The 15,937-nt window shown below is 37.3% G+C and overlaps 2 pseudogenes across 1 annotated transcript; one reads left to right on the top strand and one right to left on the bottom strand.

Moving 5' to 3' along the window:
• Positions 1–1,400, top strand: LOC149893482 (uncharacterized; annotated as a pseudogene).
• An 898-nt stretch (positions 1,401–2,298) lies between these two features.
• On the bottom strand, positions 2,299–5,461 carry LOC145186789 (uncharacterized; annotated as a pseudogene). The gene is made up of 3 exons (XR_016447946.1): positions 4,543–5,461; positions 4,096–4,424; positions 2,299–3,797 (listed from the first exon to the last, which is right to left on the bottom strand). The product of XR_016447946.1 is annotated as an uncharacterized LOC145186789 (transcript).
• Positions 5,462–15,937: the final 10,476 nt, after the last annotated feature.

Genomic DNA, 15,937 nt, shown 5'->3' with positions numbered 1-15,937 from the left:
ATGTTGCCAACAAAGAATGATGTAGATACCTTTAAACATACTTTGCTACCAAAAGAATTAGGCAGTGACGACAAGCAGGCTTCATCCCCTGTGAACAATGTTATCAAAGACACCGTTGAGTCTCTACTAGATATATCCGAGTTTTGAGCTGAAAATTATTCTATACATGTAGAGGGTAAATTTGGACTTGATGGATCTGGAAACCACAGCTATCGTCATCAGTTTTCCAATCCTCAAGATGCAGACTTAAAGGGAACAAATTATATTTGTTCCTTTTGGTGTCCTCTTGAAATTAAAGATTCAAAAAACCAAGTAATCTGGACTAATCCAACCCTAACTCCATTACTTTTGCCAGGCCTGTTATTCTAGTGAAAGCAAAAGAAACTAGGGAGAGTGTAAAGGAGTATTTTAAACCAACTTTGAGTCAACTGGCTACAAATAAAACTCAGCCTATTCTTTCAAAAAATTGTTTACAAATATTTGTAAAAACAAAGATTAGTATGGTTGATGGCAAAATGGTAGGTTTATTGGTGGGTGATTCTGGAGCTTTTTGTCACTACTGCAAATGTTCCAGAAGTGATGCCAATGATCTGGTATGTATACTACATGGGTTCACCATAGATAAAAACTACAATTATGTGCTTAGTACTTGGAGAAGACTAGAAAATGGCAAAATCTCGTACAAAGGTACTGAAAGACATAGACAATGCCATGAACCTATAGTTGAATCAGATGTAAAATTTTTTGCCATTCTACATCAAAAGCTACGTGCACTTGACCACTGTCTGAAAATCTTATATCACATTGTGGGCCAACAAACCTATACATGGTCTGAGCAGGACATAATGGTTAAAACTGCTCTAAAAACAGCAAAAAAAAAGTTATTCAAAACGTACGTGGAAAAACAGGAATGCTTCTTGATTCTTCTACTTCTAGTGGTGGTAACACTAACAATGGACCAATAGCAGATCGTTTTTTTAGTACAAAAGAAAAAAAGTCAATCTGTTCCATAATTCTTAAAACAGAAGACCAAGATAGCTTCTCGACTTTGTTATCTAAGTTCAATATACTCCTTAGCATTAATCAGCATGTTCATGTTAGCAAAAAAGTTGATCTTGATAAAGTTAAAGAAGTTGGTTATGGATTGATGATATTCCGTAAACAGACTTTTCTATGGGCTATGCTTAGCCCCAGCGTGCATCAAATGTGTGCACATGCCTGGAAACCTTTTATGATTACAGGTGGATCACCCATTGCCAAGTACTCCGAGCAGTCAAGCGAAAGTTGGAATAAATACATTAAGGCTTATAAATCAGAAACAAGTTGTAAAGCCAGACAGATGTCTTTGCAAATTAATACACATGACATTTACTGCAGACTGATGATAAGGACACATCCAATTATTGCCGGTAAAAAAAGACTTTTGCAATGTGGAACATGTTGAAAATTTGGACATACCACAAGAGGGTGTAAAGTAGACGTGAACAACGTATTTACTGAAGAAAAAATGATAATTCAAGAATGTTTTCTGTGGCCATATAAAATAAATAAGACTAATATCTGTGTATATTTGTGTTATTAAATTATTATGAACTCAAATACATTTTATTATAAATTTCTTGAAATTAATAATAGTCAAACATATTTCATTATGAATTGGATATATCCTTTTCCAAGCAACCTAGCCAGCTATTAGCTTGCTGGTCACGGGGATCGAGGGGCTATTTGTTTTATGGGGCGGGGGGCGGTGGAAGACAAATTTTTTGAAAAAAGTTTTATTTTTTAATTTATATTTTACAGCTTATTTGAAAATTTTTAAAAAAGTAAGAGCATGACTCTCGGCGCCCCTCCCCCTCCCCCTCCCCCACCGGTGCCCCATTCTCTAGGTCAGAGTGCACACACAAAACATTTAACTTCAGAATCAGATTCTTTAGCCTAGAAAAGTAACATACTAAAGTTTTCACAAGATTTCATTAATAAATAACGGATTTATGAATTTTTTCCTAAAAACCACATTCTGGGCACACTGTGCAAAGCTTGAAGGGTAGAATGGACCTCTACCTGTAAATATCTCAAAGTTGAGAGGTGTGCAGTAGGGTGTCCCAAAATTATACAAAAAAACACTTTTTTTTAAAACTCCTCTTGTACACCCAAAATTCCTTGTCTATACTAAGGCAGAAGACAAATACATGCTAAGAAATTACTCTCAGATCATTTTAAGTGCTTACTGTAAAATTCCAAAATCTCTATTTTTTAGCTTTTCAAAATATCAAAATAAAATAAATAACAGTGTGATTATTTTGTCCACTAATATATATTAATATTATCATATAGAGAGCTTTAAATATTTATAAGTTCTTTTTGAGTTACATTCTTTGCTACTTTTTTTCTCTCCTCTCTTGCTATCAATAGTATATTTTGGCGCTGTTCTTCCTTTTGAGAATATTTAAAAAAGTCGTTTATTAAGCCAATGTTTCTTTCAGCGCAGTCATTAGTTACACTAAGTCCTTTAACAAAAACTTCAAAAACACCATATGATTCAGTTTTTGAAAAGTTGGGATGAGAAGAAACCCAATCTTTAACTTGATTTGTGATTCCAAGGCGTAAAAATATAAGCCAGCTATCAGCAGTAACAAGTTCTGAAAGCTTGCTGTTTGGTAAGATTAAAACTGGATTAGGTTTTTCCATATTTATATTTTTTTGCTCTGGAACTGGAAAAGAAATTAACGAATTCAAAATCTGATACTTAACAGACATTTCCAAGTGAGAATCAACGAGTGAAAACACAACTATTGCTGGAGAAAGATACCACGAATGTTTATGAAAACTTTTAATCAAAGCATTACCAATATCAGCATTAAATTCATCCTTGATAACATATGCTGCTTTAAAAGCATTAAAATCATTAAGTACAGCGTGTTGAGCGCATCTAGATTTAAGGTACCATGGAGCATAACAAACAGCAACAATAAAGGCACATGTTTCTATTTCTTTTTTATTTTCATCAGGTAAAAAGCTTATAACAGTGGATGTCATCTCTAGTGAAAGAATATACAAAGCATCCGCCATAAATCTTGCTTCGTGACAAGCTCCAGGTTGATGAATTTTAAATTCTTTAAGCTTATCAGATTCGACGCCAAGATAAAAAGCCAAATATTTTACAAGGTGATTATAGTCATTTCTTGGAAAAATTTTATTCTCTAATGAATACTTTGCATAATCTTTAGCTGCTAGCGCCAAGATGTGAAGCTTGCTACCTATTCCGAGCTTGTTCCAATCAAATTTTTTCAGTTCTGGAACTCTTGAATTCACAGATTCATGAGAAGTTTCCCAGTTTCTTTGAAAAGCCAAGTACATAGATTTACTTGGACCCTTAGATTTAACTTTAGTGATAGCCTGTATTGCATGATTTATATGAAGTTCATATATGTGGTGACGACACATAAACCAAAACAAACATTTATTAAGAATTCTACTTATTATTATTATAGCTCCGTTTAGTCTACCTGTATTACTTGATGTAGTATCAGTACAGACTCCAATTATATTATCCACTATTTCAAAGTACTCTAAAATGTTTTGAATAACAATGGCTTGATTTTTTATTTAGTGCTCTCTACAGGTATAATTCCAAGTAGGCGATCGTCTTTTGTAGTAAATTCAGGACTGGTAACAGATATAGCAACCCTTTCCTTCTTAACAGTAATTTTTAACTTTTCCTCTATTTCTTTTACCAACTTACTGTCAAAGTGCAAGATCAAATTCTTTCCTGCCATTTCTTTGTAATAGCTGATGATCTGATGGTGGCACCTAAATTAAAAAGAATTTATTTCTCTTTATAACTACTATTGATTGTTTTAATATCAGGGTGTTAGCCAAAATTAAACATTATACCACGTTTTTGCTGTATTGGGAATATTTATTGTTGTTGTTCAGGAAAATATTGGAAATTTTCAAGAAATTGTCCTAAAAACTCAAAATAAGAATCAAAAAAAAAAGTCATTGGTTTTTAGGAATTTTGAAACCATTGTGAATTCCCCAATATACACCTTTGGGCTAGCTAACACCCTGAATATAAATATTTTGAATGTAAACAAATCTACCTAAATCTTCAATATACTTGAATCTACTTCTAGCTACTGAGCTTCTAGATATATTTAAGTCATTGACATTTCCGCCTAAAGCTTTAATAACAGCTCCTAGAAACATTGTTTGTGAGCGAATGCTGATTCCGCATCTAACACTAACAGGTGTTGTAGCTAATATAAGATTGTCTCTGTCAAACTCTATTGCAATTTCTGAACAGCCCAACTTAGAGTGTTTTTGACGCTTTAGCTTTGTGTGTGTTGGAAGCTGGGTTTCACCCCTTTCTTGAAAATCTAAATCACTATCACTAGAAACTGAAGATTGGTGAGCAGCAGAACCTAAGTAACAAAAAGCAGTAATTACTTTATAAAGCAAATATAAATTTTAATTAAACCATTATTAAGAATAATTATTTAAAAGTTTTCAATTAAAGTTAAAATTTGAGATATCATTTACCTGATGCCTCAAATTCATCTGAGTTATGAGAGATCACTTCATCCATTTCAAAATCAACTTTTCTATCCAATCCAAAATATTCATTAACTCTACATTTTTCTTCATAAGATCTCATTCTTTCATACCTTTTAATTCTCCTTTCAACTCTTTGCTGCATATCAATGTCATATTTATCACTTATTACACCTCTCCTCATTGTTCTTTGATCTTGAAGAAAAGTCAAATCTTCTATAACTGCATCATTCGATCTTGGCATATCTTTATCTGATTTGATTTTATCTTCTATGTTGTTTTGAGAAATATCAAATAAATTCTCAAGAAATTCTTCAAACCGATTTTCGTGATTTTTTTTGGTAATTGTGTTCCAGGAAAGATAACTTGTATTTCGCATAGAAATGTACAGTTTATTTAGTTTAATAAATTTTTTAACAATTTGTACTTCAGAAATTATATACTTTCCAAAACCAGCATATTTCCATATGTTTACAACTTTTCTAAGGCAACATATCTCCATACTTTCATAACAAAAATCTTTGTCATGGCAGCAAACCATATCCCTACTCCCACTCTTTGTTTTGCAAGAGAAATTTTCTTGAGTAGACTTGAACCTTTTACTTTTTTCTGTAATAACATACTGATAATATCGTAGAACTGTTCCATTTGTTGGTAGTTGATGTATGGGAAAAACAGAAATTGGACTTCTGAGAATGTAAAGTGGTCGACGCGGGTTTAAATTAACATTATAGTTGGATTTTTTTATTTTAGCAGTCTTCTTTCTTTTCGCCATAACATAAATATATTTTAATTTTTTTATAATTAATTTTTATCAATATTTAATTTGTAATAATAAACTACGCAAAATATTCTTTTGTAAAGAGTAACAGTTTGATTCGTTGTTTTTTTATCAGAAAAAAACGATTGGCTTAAGTTTGTTTACCTTATTTAATCAAGATTGCGGCTTTCAAAGTTGGTGTATTCACAAGTCGATATTTTAAATAAGATAAAGTTGGTTTAATCAAAATCAATAATTGCAAAGAAAACAACTAATTGTCAAAAAAGTACAAAAATAATACTCAAATAATTATTGTATTAAAAACATATCAGTATATATATATATATATATATATATATATATATATATATATATATATATATATATATATATATATATATATATATATATATATATATATATATATATATATATATATATATATATATACATATATATATATATATATATATATATATATATATATATATATACATATTGTTTTTAAAAGTTCTTAATATTTAGAACAGTGATCAAGAAAAGTGTGATAATACTAAGTTATTGAGTTGCCACCATATCCTACTACAAAGCTACCAATATTTTTTTTAATGATTACAGATGTTTAAACTATAAAAAACTACAGTTATTAGAATTGTTAAAAGAGTAAGTTTTTATTTAGAAGAAGCGGAAATATTTGAGTTTAAAAAAAATCAGTATATTTAATAAAATCCCTTTTTTCAAATTTCTACAGTAAGCACTTGAAGTGATCTTAAAAACCTTTTTTCAATACTAGTGGTCTTCTATAAGTGTATAGACAAAGAATTTGGTGTGTACAACTTTTTTTTTTTTTTTTCGTATTTTTGGGACACCCTAGTGTGCAGTACTTTGAGGGATTCTTACCATAATAGTTAGCTAAATTAGCATTTGCTCCAGTGGTGACAGCTGAGGATGAACCAAACCTGAGCAAGGCTAGATTCCAAGGATCGGCCTGATCATCACATCTTTGCATCAAACAATCAGGAGAAGTACGTTGAGCTGGAGAAAAAAATAGGTCACGCATAGCCCAGTAGTCTCCATAAGACTGAATGCTTTGAAGTTCTTGACAATGCATCCGGATGCTCATCTTGTCTACTATGGCTTGACCAAGATTGCTTACGAAACGAGCAGTAAGATCAGTCCCCCTAGCGATTGTAACATCATAGACCAAGCGCACGGTGCCAGACACCACAACCATATTCTTACTTAGACTAGGAAACCTTATCAGTAATGTCTGACCCGAAGAGTTTGCCATCGAGCAAACAGGCAAATTTAATGCGGTTATCAGCCTTTCACCGCGGATAGCGTGCCGCTTCAGCAGGTTCCTCGTGGGGTCGAGCATTGTGCTATACATGCTGAATAGAGAAGCCATCTTGGCTAATGGAATATTTGGAGAATAATCCGACTCTCTAATAGAGACGTTGTACTCTATCTAAGTAACGCACAAATTTAAGTGAAGTGGCTGATGATTTTGAAGAGGAAATCCCTCTCATAAGTGAAAAAATTGATAGGGGGTAAAAGGATCAAGATAAATTAGCTAATGAATTAGGTCTTAATAATATAGAAATAGATGTTGAAAAATCTATTGTCACGATGCCGGATGTTCCTTCAGAACCTCTAGTTACAGATGAAACTGGAGAAGATAGAACCCATTGTTTTAAATGGAGGGACTTGGAAGCCTCAAAACTTAAAGAAAGTTTCTATTAAGCCATTAAAAGGCATATGAGAATCACCCCAAAATCTCTGTTAATCCTGATAAAGCGAAAGGAGAGCTTGTGATAAAGGACTCTACTAAAAAGGGTTCGTTAATATTTGGACACGAACCCAAAGATCCTTTGGATGGGAAGATAAGTTTTACAGCTGTTGCATATCGAAACTGGTGGGAAATTCAGATTCTATTAGTGGAATAACATTAAAAATGGAGAGAAGGCCGCCTTTCGGATTGAAGCGATCAAAAAACAATTATCCAATTTTGAACCCCAGCATACTAAATGATTTGGACAAAGCACTTATTGAGATGGATAAAACGATCGCTGGAATTGAAAATTCAGCTTGTGAAGCTGAAAGCTTGGATATCGTCCTCGCCAATCTTGATAAAATCTTCCAATCACTAAGTGAAGCGGGGATTAAGACTAATCTAATAGGTGAAGCGTCGAAAAAATTGAAGCGCAATAGGCAGCTCGTAGATAATGAGAATACTAAAAAAAGACAGCTGAAAAAGAAATAAAGAGGGTTGAGCGAAAAATCCAGATGATCAAGAAGGAAAAAAGTTAGAGAGAGGATTGGGAACATTGAATAGGAAAATAAAAATCAAGAAGAAGCCAAAAAAAATAGGCTGACGCAGAAGCATATATAAAGAAAATAAAGAAATGATTAAAAAGGCAGTTCGCTAGATACGCGACCTAATCGAACGGATAACATTAGAATATTTTGCGAGCAGGGGATTACAATAGGCGCGGTGCTGACATCTATCGCCACAACAATAGGCAGGTTAGTTACTAGCCTTGGTAGAGTACCACGAACACTCCAGCAATAACACCACCTGGGCTGGTCCCAAGTCTCCAGGACCTGAACCGAGAGAAAAAGTCATAAGACGCGCTGAGCTGGCTCGCAGGGAAGGCTGTTGACCCATTGCACCGGAATACTTGGCTCTATTATTGCCTGGATCTTCCGAGTTGCAGCCAACGTTTTGGGCTAGCGCATGATTGCAGCAGTAGAAAATATAACCGACGCCGTACCAGACTAATAGTAGTTAGAAAAAAGAAGGACTAGAAGATTATAGTCATAGGACATACAGGTTTTCCTGAAGGATTAGTCCCAGGCTATATATTTCCCGGCATTATTTGGGACCCTTCAAAGTCCACATTGAATGAAGACGGGATAGGAACACTGGGGTTGACAGACATACCAGAAAACAGTAGTGATGGTACATATACTGGCATGAAGTGAAACTACCTTAGCTCCAATTTCAATGAAAAATTTGTCTACATACCTGCAAGTTCCTTACCTAATGTGATATTGTCAACAGATAAAGTTAAATTCCTAAATGACAAACCAGCGCTTACTAATGGAATTTCCTGTTGTCCTCTAACAATCGAAGACGTCAAATCTCCGAATGGGTGCTCCCCTACCTACATCCAAAGATTTCGATCTCTGGAATAATGATGTTGGTATGGGAGGTCTGGGCGAAATCAGAAAAGAATTCAAAAACTCTGTGGGGGGTTTTAAAAAAGAATCATGGTTGAGTTCAAATGGTATAATATTAGGCCTCCCCGTGGGGTTGGGACTGTAATCTTGGTCTTGGAGATATAACGAGAGTAGACTTTTTCAAGATAGAATAACTGGTGATTATTTCGCTATAAATATGCCTGCTGGTCAAAATCCTGAAATCACACAAGGACTAACTAAAGCAGGTTTAAGAGCTATCTCAGATAATATAAGGCGTTACACCGAGTATAACCCCTTACACTTTCTGAGATAGCTTATCAGCTCAGCGAGCGCCTCGGATGCTCAGGCTGAGTTTTTAAACGCTCTGGAAGCTTATATATTACGCCCAAAAGTCTTTGGTGCCAACATCACACGCTACCAGACCATATTATCGAACGCCAATAGAGCTCTAAATTTCGCCCTTGCCACAGGTCTATATCTGATTCCGACTGAACTTTGATTAAAGACTCACCCGATGCGAGAGTACAACAATGAGCTACTCCAAGCACCACCGTCTGCCTTCGTCCTTACGACAGGCATCAATGGATTGGAGAAAAAGTCTGTAGACCCGGTAACACCTGACACAGCGGATAAAATTCCAACTTAACCTGATACTGGTGATAAAAATCGTCGAGTGCACTGAGCTTAAAACTCTGGATAGTCGTATCTTTGAGCACTGTGAGGTAATTATTGGTGAGGCTAGCGTGGATAAATGAGCGGCGTGGCAACTCTCCGACATATATGAAGGTGATTTTACTGTCGAAGAGTTCAAGGCTCTTGAAGAAAAATATCTCTACACTATTGATACGGACGTACAAAAAACGTCCAGCAACGAAATAAATAGAAAACTCGAAACTCTCGAAGACATTTTGCGATACCTCGGTATGAGGAATCCATGGTTAAACTCGAAGAGATCAACCTTTTTTTGTTGCCGTACGCGCTGGTCGGAAGCACAAGGCACTTGCTCCACTGTGTTTGTCACTGTTGGTGGCGATGTCTGGACTGGGGCTGATACCTTTGTGAAGTGTGCTGGTCTCACCATCTCTGAAACTTCGGTTCGAGGGTAGTAACTTTTTTTTTGACCATTTTGCGTCTACACGATTAAGAAGATGAGAGCTGCGGCTCCAACTGCGAGCGTTATAAACTCAGGTTCTGCGATGAACCCAACGTGACGCCTCTTCCGTTCCACTCTCTCACTTGCTTCGCCACCTTGCATCCTTTTCTGGTTCGGGGTTGCTCTTGTCTCACGTCCTCTTCCTCCAAATTTATTTCAGCAGCGGCTGTAATCTCCAGCTTCTGTTTTTCTAAAGTCTCCAGAAGCAGACGCTGCTTTTCTTTCGCGCAGCCGCCAATGCTTTTCCAGCCTTAACAGCTCTCTTGTCTCTTTGTTTTACGTTGACTATCGGTTCCTTCTTCACACTTTATTGAATCTACAGCTTCAATAGACAAATCAGGTTCATCTGAGTTCAGTTTTTCAACGAACTGCTGGTTAAGTTGAACAGAACAAGCTGGGCGAGTTAAATCATAATTCTTAACGGTGCGCAAAGTCAAGATCATCGGAGCTATACCTAAACCGAAACGATGATGTACTTCTCCTGAAAGAACACACAGAGCATGCTACAGTACTGGATTATTATCAAGATCATTTTTCTGGGCAACACGATCAAAAACGAGAAAAAATCTATTGAGGAGTCCTGTGTATCCTTAAGTTACCATTTAACTGAGCCCGATTCCTACGCTCCTACCCATTCTTGCGGTATATTCCGTGTACACACCAGTCAATTCCTAAGGATCTATGTTGCTGACATCGTCGTGTGTTAGTTTCCTCTTAATCAGTTTTTACGGCTTCCACTGCTCACAGCAGCAGCCAACCGACTACGATAGACCTTTAATAAGCTGTCTTTGCGTGACTCTGAGCTCACCTGCGTCAAGCTCATTGATGAGTCAGAGTAAAAGTCATTCCCAGGCAGTTCTTCTAGGACCTCTGCCATTATTGACATTAAGGTCTTCCTCCAAATTATTATACAAGTCAGGCCTGATATTCATATTGCCAGCAAAAATCATTGGATAGCAAATAAAATCATAGCAGCCCGTCACCCCCATCATCATAGGCGAATATTAGTGTAGCGGCATGTCGTCTCGAATTGAGGTGCGATCCGATATCATCAACTTTAGACGAGTCCATGCCACCCCCGGTGATGCAGCCGTCGATTATGAGGATGCACTCTTCTCCAGCGAGTACATCAGAAAGAACCTTGAAGGTTTTCTGTACGCCGAAGTGCTCTATGATTTTTGTCTTTACTACAAGAAGCTTTTAATCTTGCATCAGCTTGGAGTTAAGGCAATCTTTATTCCATTCCAGCCTAAGGGCATATCAAAATCTTAAAGGCGTCCGGTCGGCGATCAAGCAGACGAATGCATAACTCTGTCTTACCTGTGTTGATGACCTTCTATTGGGTAAAACATTCTAATTAGTGGTGATCAACATTTCTAAAACTATGACCACCTATTAGACTACTTTGTTATAGTTAATATAAAAATCATGGTTGCAGCGAATGCACATGATGCCCCTGTCCCAACCATGACTGACCTGTGTCGCTTGGCTGAAATGTTGAGAAACTATGGCAACGACGGTTGGTGTAAGTTTATCAAGGACTACAAACACAATGGAACACTTTATTGAAGTCGGACTCTTTAATGAACTGAAAGACATCTCGATCAGGAATACCTTCAGTTTGGGTCAATATTGGGTAAGAGAGCTGAGGTGCGCACCCAGGTATGTTTAAACTGATCTTTTTAAGCTATAGGGTTCCAATTGAAGTTCTGATAAATCGACAATAATAGCTATATGTTTGCTTGCAAAATATCGACCCCCGCATCTGATTTTAAGAAAGCAGTAGCTGACGTCGTGTATCACAGCGCAGTTGTGGGCGTTGGAGCCCTGGCTATCTCTTACGGCTTGGAGAAAATTAAACTAATGTCGAGGACTGAGTTGCGCTTTGATATGCAAGACGCCGAGAAAATGATTGGCTACATGATATGATTAATTTATCTATTTTTAAGGGCTTTGACTTTTATAAAAAGAGTAAAAATGTAACTAGTTGATTTAAGTAACAAATGTAAACGGTGTATATGCTTATCTTTAAAATATAATTTATAATACGCAATCAGTATTATTCGCGATTACAGTTGGTAGCAGAGGGTAGTTTTCTTCACAACGGAAAAATGGTAAAAAGAAGAAATCAGAATTTAACGAACCATTTGGAAGATCAACTAACCGTCTAAAGTGAAGAATCGGCATTAAACAGGAAGAAAACGATTTTAAATTCTACGCAAACTAAACATCAAGTTATTCAGCTTCTTGAAGACGATGATCCCACATGTAAAAACTAGTTACGCGAATTGACACATCAATTAACAAAGGCATAAAACCAAGTTCTCAAATCAAAAGTTTCTGGAATCAAAAAAAATATTTAGAAAAGTTCAATCAAGAAATTAAAAGAATCAATGGCGAGTTCATGGAAGCGGTGAAACATTTAAGTAGATGGATATTGTCCAATGGAAGTGAAAAATCTAATTTTGACCAAAGGATGGATCAAAAGCCAACACTGGAAACGGAAAAACAACAAAGTGATCAATGGTCCAGTATTCAAAAATTGAAGGACAAAGAAAAAGATAATAGCGAATATGAATCAAACAAAGTTAAACATAGCCTGCGTACAACATTGTGCGTGGGGCTGAAATATGCTGCCTTAGAGTTGTCATGCCGCTGAAACTCAGCCTCCAAAATTTTCAAGAAGCGGTTCTGAAGATTTATCACAGCTGTTGCCATTATTTTTTCTTTCTGAGAATTTCTCTTGGGTTTATATATAGGCTTCATAGACTTCTAAAAGAATGTCAAGTCATTATGACCGGCTTACCCAAGTTCTAAGGAACACAGGTTCAGAATTGGATGAGACGCTACCCCCTTGACGCAAAGTAAAATTCCGTTCTCATTTGTGAGGAAAGCCGCCATTATGGAATCTGATGATGTTTACCGTGCGGCTAAGAGCCATCTCAGCTGTATAAAGAATTTTAATGTGTTTCCTACACTTGAGACAGCTTTCAACCATATGATCCTTGAGAATAGAGAGAAATTCGATCTGTATGTTGCAGGATTAAATAGATCGAAGCGTAAACTATTAAAAAACGTCTGAGTAGCATTGTTTAAGCCGATGACTCATTAAAGTACGTGCCTACCCTCCGCAAAGGGAAAGCCGCGAGGTCTGTAGATCATAATTTCTCATCAACTCCATTTAAAACAACCGCTTACATACAGGAGAAGACAGGCAAAGACCATACTGTTTATGTTAAATGGGATACCGATAAGGCCAGAGCTGTAAGTGAGGCACTAGTTTCTGGCTATGATAACATGCACACCTACTTTAATGCGCTGTATCAGTTTCGCTGACACCTAACTGTGCTTGATGCTAGCCAGTAAATTCTTGATTATTGCAAGAGGAAGCGATCTAATTCGAAAGCATAATCAGTACCAGAAAAGCAATCAAATAATGAGAAATCGACAAAAGACGCTTCTACATCATGCGAAAGAAATAATTGTGGTAGTGATAGCTGTGGTAGTGGTAACTGCCATTGCAATGACTAATACGATTGCTGTACAGCAGTGATAGCTTTGACTAGAGCGATTGCCGCGGTAGGATAAATTCAGCTAGTTTGCGAACGCTCGCGAAGGCCACTAATAGCCTATCGGGGGGTAGTCAGAGTGTTTAGTCTGTCCATGCAATTAATGCGCGCCTCTTTTATCCTGAGTTTCACTCCTTATTGATGGCTGTACGATTAACCAACTATGAAGGTGGCTGAAAATTGGCACTGTACCACTTTTAGTTAGAGTCTTATCTGGCTATTCATATTCTCTTCAATGGATAAGAGACTGTCTTCAGTATATTTTAGCCCAAAAGGGTACTGGTAAGGGATGCCTGTCATGAAGAAATGCGCAGAAGCTGCTAAAGTTTCTGAAAATGTTGCTGGCGAATGGTTGAAGAAACAGGCTATTTAGCAGATCTACTAGCCAGCCTCTTGCTTATACTTAGGCCTATTGTTGATGAGAGCAAACCTAATGCGATTCACCAAGCAGACTTACTCTATCTACCACATAACAAAGTCAGCAGCCGCACGTTCAAATATGCTCTGGTATTGTCGACGTGGCGAGCACTTACTAACAAGTCCGTGGTAGAAGTCGCTGATGCTATCACTCGCATATTCAAGCATATTCAGTTTCCTTAATACTACTATTTAGATCCTAAAGAAGCATGGTGTACAGGTGCGGGTAGCAGCTACAGGAAACCTTTGCGAGCAAGGGATAGTAGAGCGTTCGGCGTATGTTAAAGTATGTTAAAGAGATGTTGTTGACAGCACATGGATTTTTTGAAAAATGTAATGGGTGGATGAGATCACTGCCATCATTGCTAGCCTCCCTTAACGACGAGCCGACCAGATTGTTACGTATTAAACCAAAAGACTCTATCAAGGCAGTGAAGGTCTATCACTTACCATCACAACCAGCTCGGAGGGTTGTTGGTCTCAAGGAGCTTATAATGTCTCCTGGTGCTCTCGTGCGTTATCTCTACGCGCCAGGTGAGCTTGATGTTGGGCATCGTTGCGCTACCAACCCTATCTGGTCTATTACTACACACATTATAGATTAAGTCCTGAGGAATGAGGGGCAACCCGCAACTTATAGACTCACCGATAGGCCAGCCAGACGATTCGTCCGTGAAGAATTATACATAGTTCCGGATGGTATAGAGTTACCACCTGAAAGGCTCACTCAACACGTAGTGCGTTGCCGTAGGTACGGATTATGATCCCGTAAGACTCTATCCATCTTTTGGTATCATTCGGGTAAAGAGATATCTTCACTTGCTCGTATACATAATCTGACGTCCCTGACTCCGTATTGCAACTTTCGAATTTTTTATCTCCTTTTGTTTTCCTAGACAGTTTTGTATGATTCGTCTTTGAGTTCATCTTCGACCACAATTTTGCTAACCTTCTTTGCCTTCTTAATATTTTTTACAGCTTCTGAAACTGAATACATTTTCGGTCTTAGTCCAACGAGATCATATATGCGTCAGACCTTACACTCATCTTTGAACTTTCCGACAAACATTTTGTTTTGTTGCTTGAGGAAGAAACGGTTCATAAGGTATTCACTGGAGTCGTATCAATCTTCGCTGCTCCGCACATCTTCATACATATCATCTGTCTCGGCCTCAAACATTAAGCTGTCCGTATCAGTGTACAGCAGCTGCGATTTCAAGCTATACCTGGCCATTATCTGTTTGTACCAGAAGTTATACATTAGACTATTCCACATTTCTAGTACGGGTTGTCCAACAAAGATTGGTCTGTTAAGCTTAGGAACTCTTTTTTTGCTGTAAATAGTTGCTAGATTATCATTGAATATCCTGTGCGATTGGTATGTTGTGTCATCAACTAGCATTCGAAATAGGTCCGTCTGGGTCGAACAATATCAACACGCACACATTTCCTGATATTCTCCATAGTTTCTCAATATACTGTTGTTCAACACCTTGAAAAAGTCCTTTTCAAAGTTAAAGCTGGCTTTTTTCTTCAATTCGGTGTTCACATTGATGTAATCAGCCATCAAAGTCTCCTGCCTAATAGGATAGTCGTGTATATCATGTAGCACTCTCGGATAGTCGATGTCCACCTCTAGTATATATCCTTTAGGCGCATCGTCAGCTGTTCCTAGAACATCTACAAGCTGGCACCACTCGAACCCATCCTGGCTGGACCCACTCGAACCCACGAACTGGTAGCGGTTGCATCATAGCTCAACCATAGAGGTTGTTGGCGTCCAGATATGCTATGTAACTGTTAGGCTTTGAGGCGTTATATTCGAGACACCGTGGATTGTTAACCCTGGCAAACCTCTTAGATACCATGGAGATGCCACCTCGGAGATAGACGGGACCTGCTTCAATAAGATATGCATCGAGCTCTTTTCAGGTGTGGCTGAGGGACCTTCAGCTTGCAAGTTTAGACATTCAAATTCCCCATATATAATGAAGGTCACTGGTGTCTGCTTGTATTTATTCACAGATTTTAGGATATTTTTTCCTTCCTCCGCCATCAAAGTCATTTGAGGTTTTTCCTCAATACCAAGGCAATTCTTACAATGTTCTTTCAAGAGGTCCATCCTTGAGAATACATGCAAGGGTGCTTCATTCCTTGATGCCTATTATGTTAGAAGCACATACCAGTAAGGCTCTTGATCATGCTCTGATCAAGAGCCTGGCATGAGTCTTCTCTGGATTTGCCTTATCTGATATTAGTTAGAGGTTTATAATAGGGTCT

Source organism: Hydra viridissima, unplaced genomic scaffold, assembly GCF_058129835.1.
Source record: "Hydra viridissima isolate aposymbiotic clone 2 unplaced genomic scaffold, HvirCarnegie_v1 scaffold_1, whole genome shotgun sequence".
Lineage (NCBI taxonomy): Eukaryota > Metazoa > Cnidaria > Hydrozoa > Anthoathecata > Hydridae > Hydra > Hydra viridissima.
The sequence above is the reverse complement of the archived record's forward strand: the minus strand, read 5'-3'. Positions and strand labels throughout refer to the sequence as shown.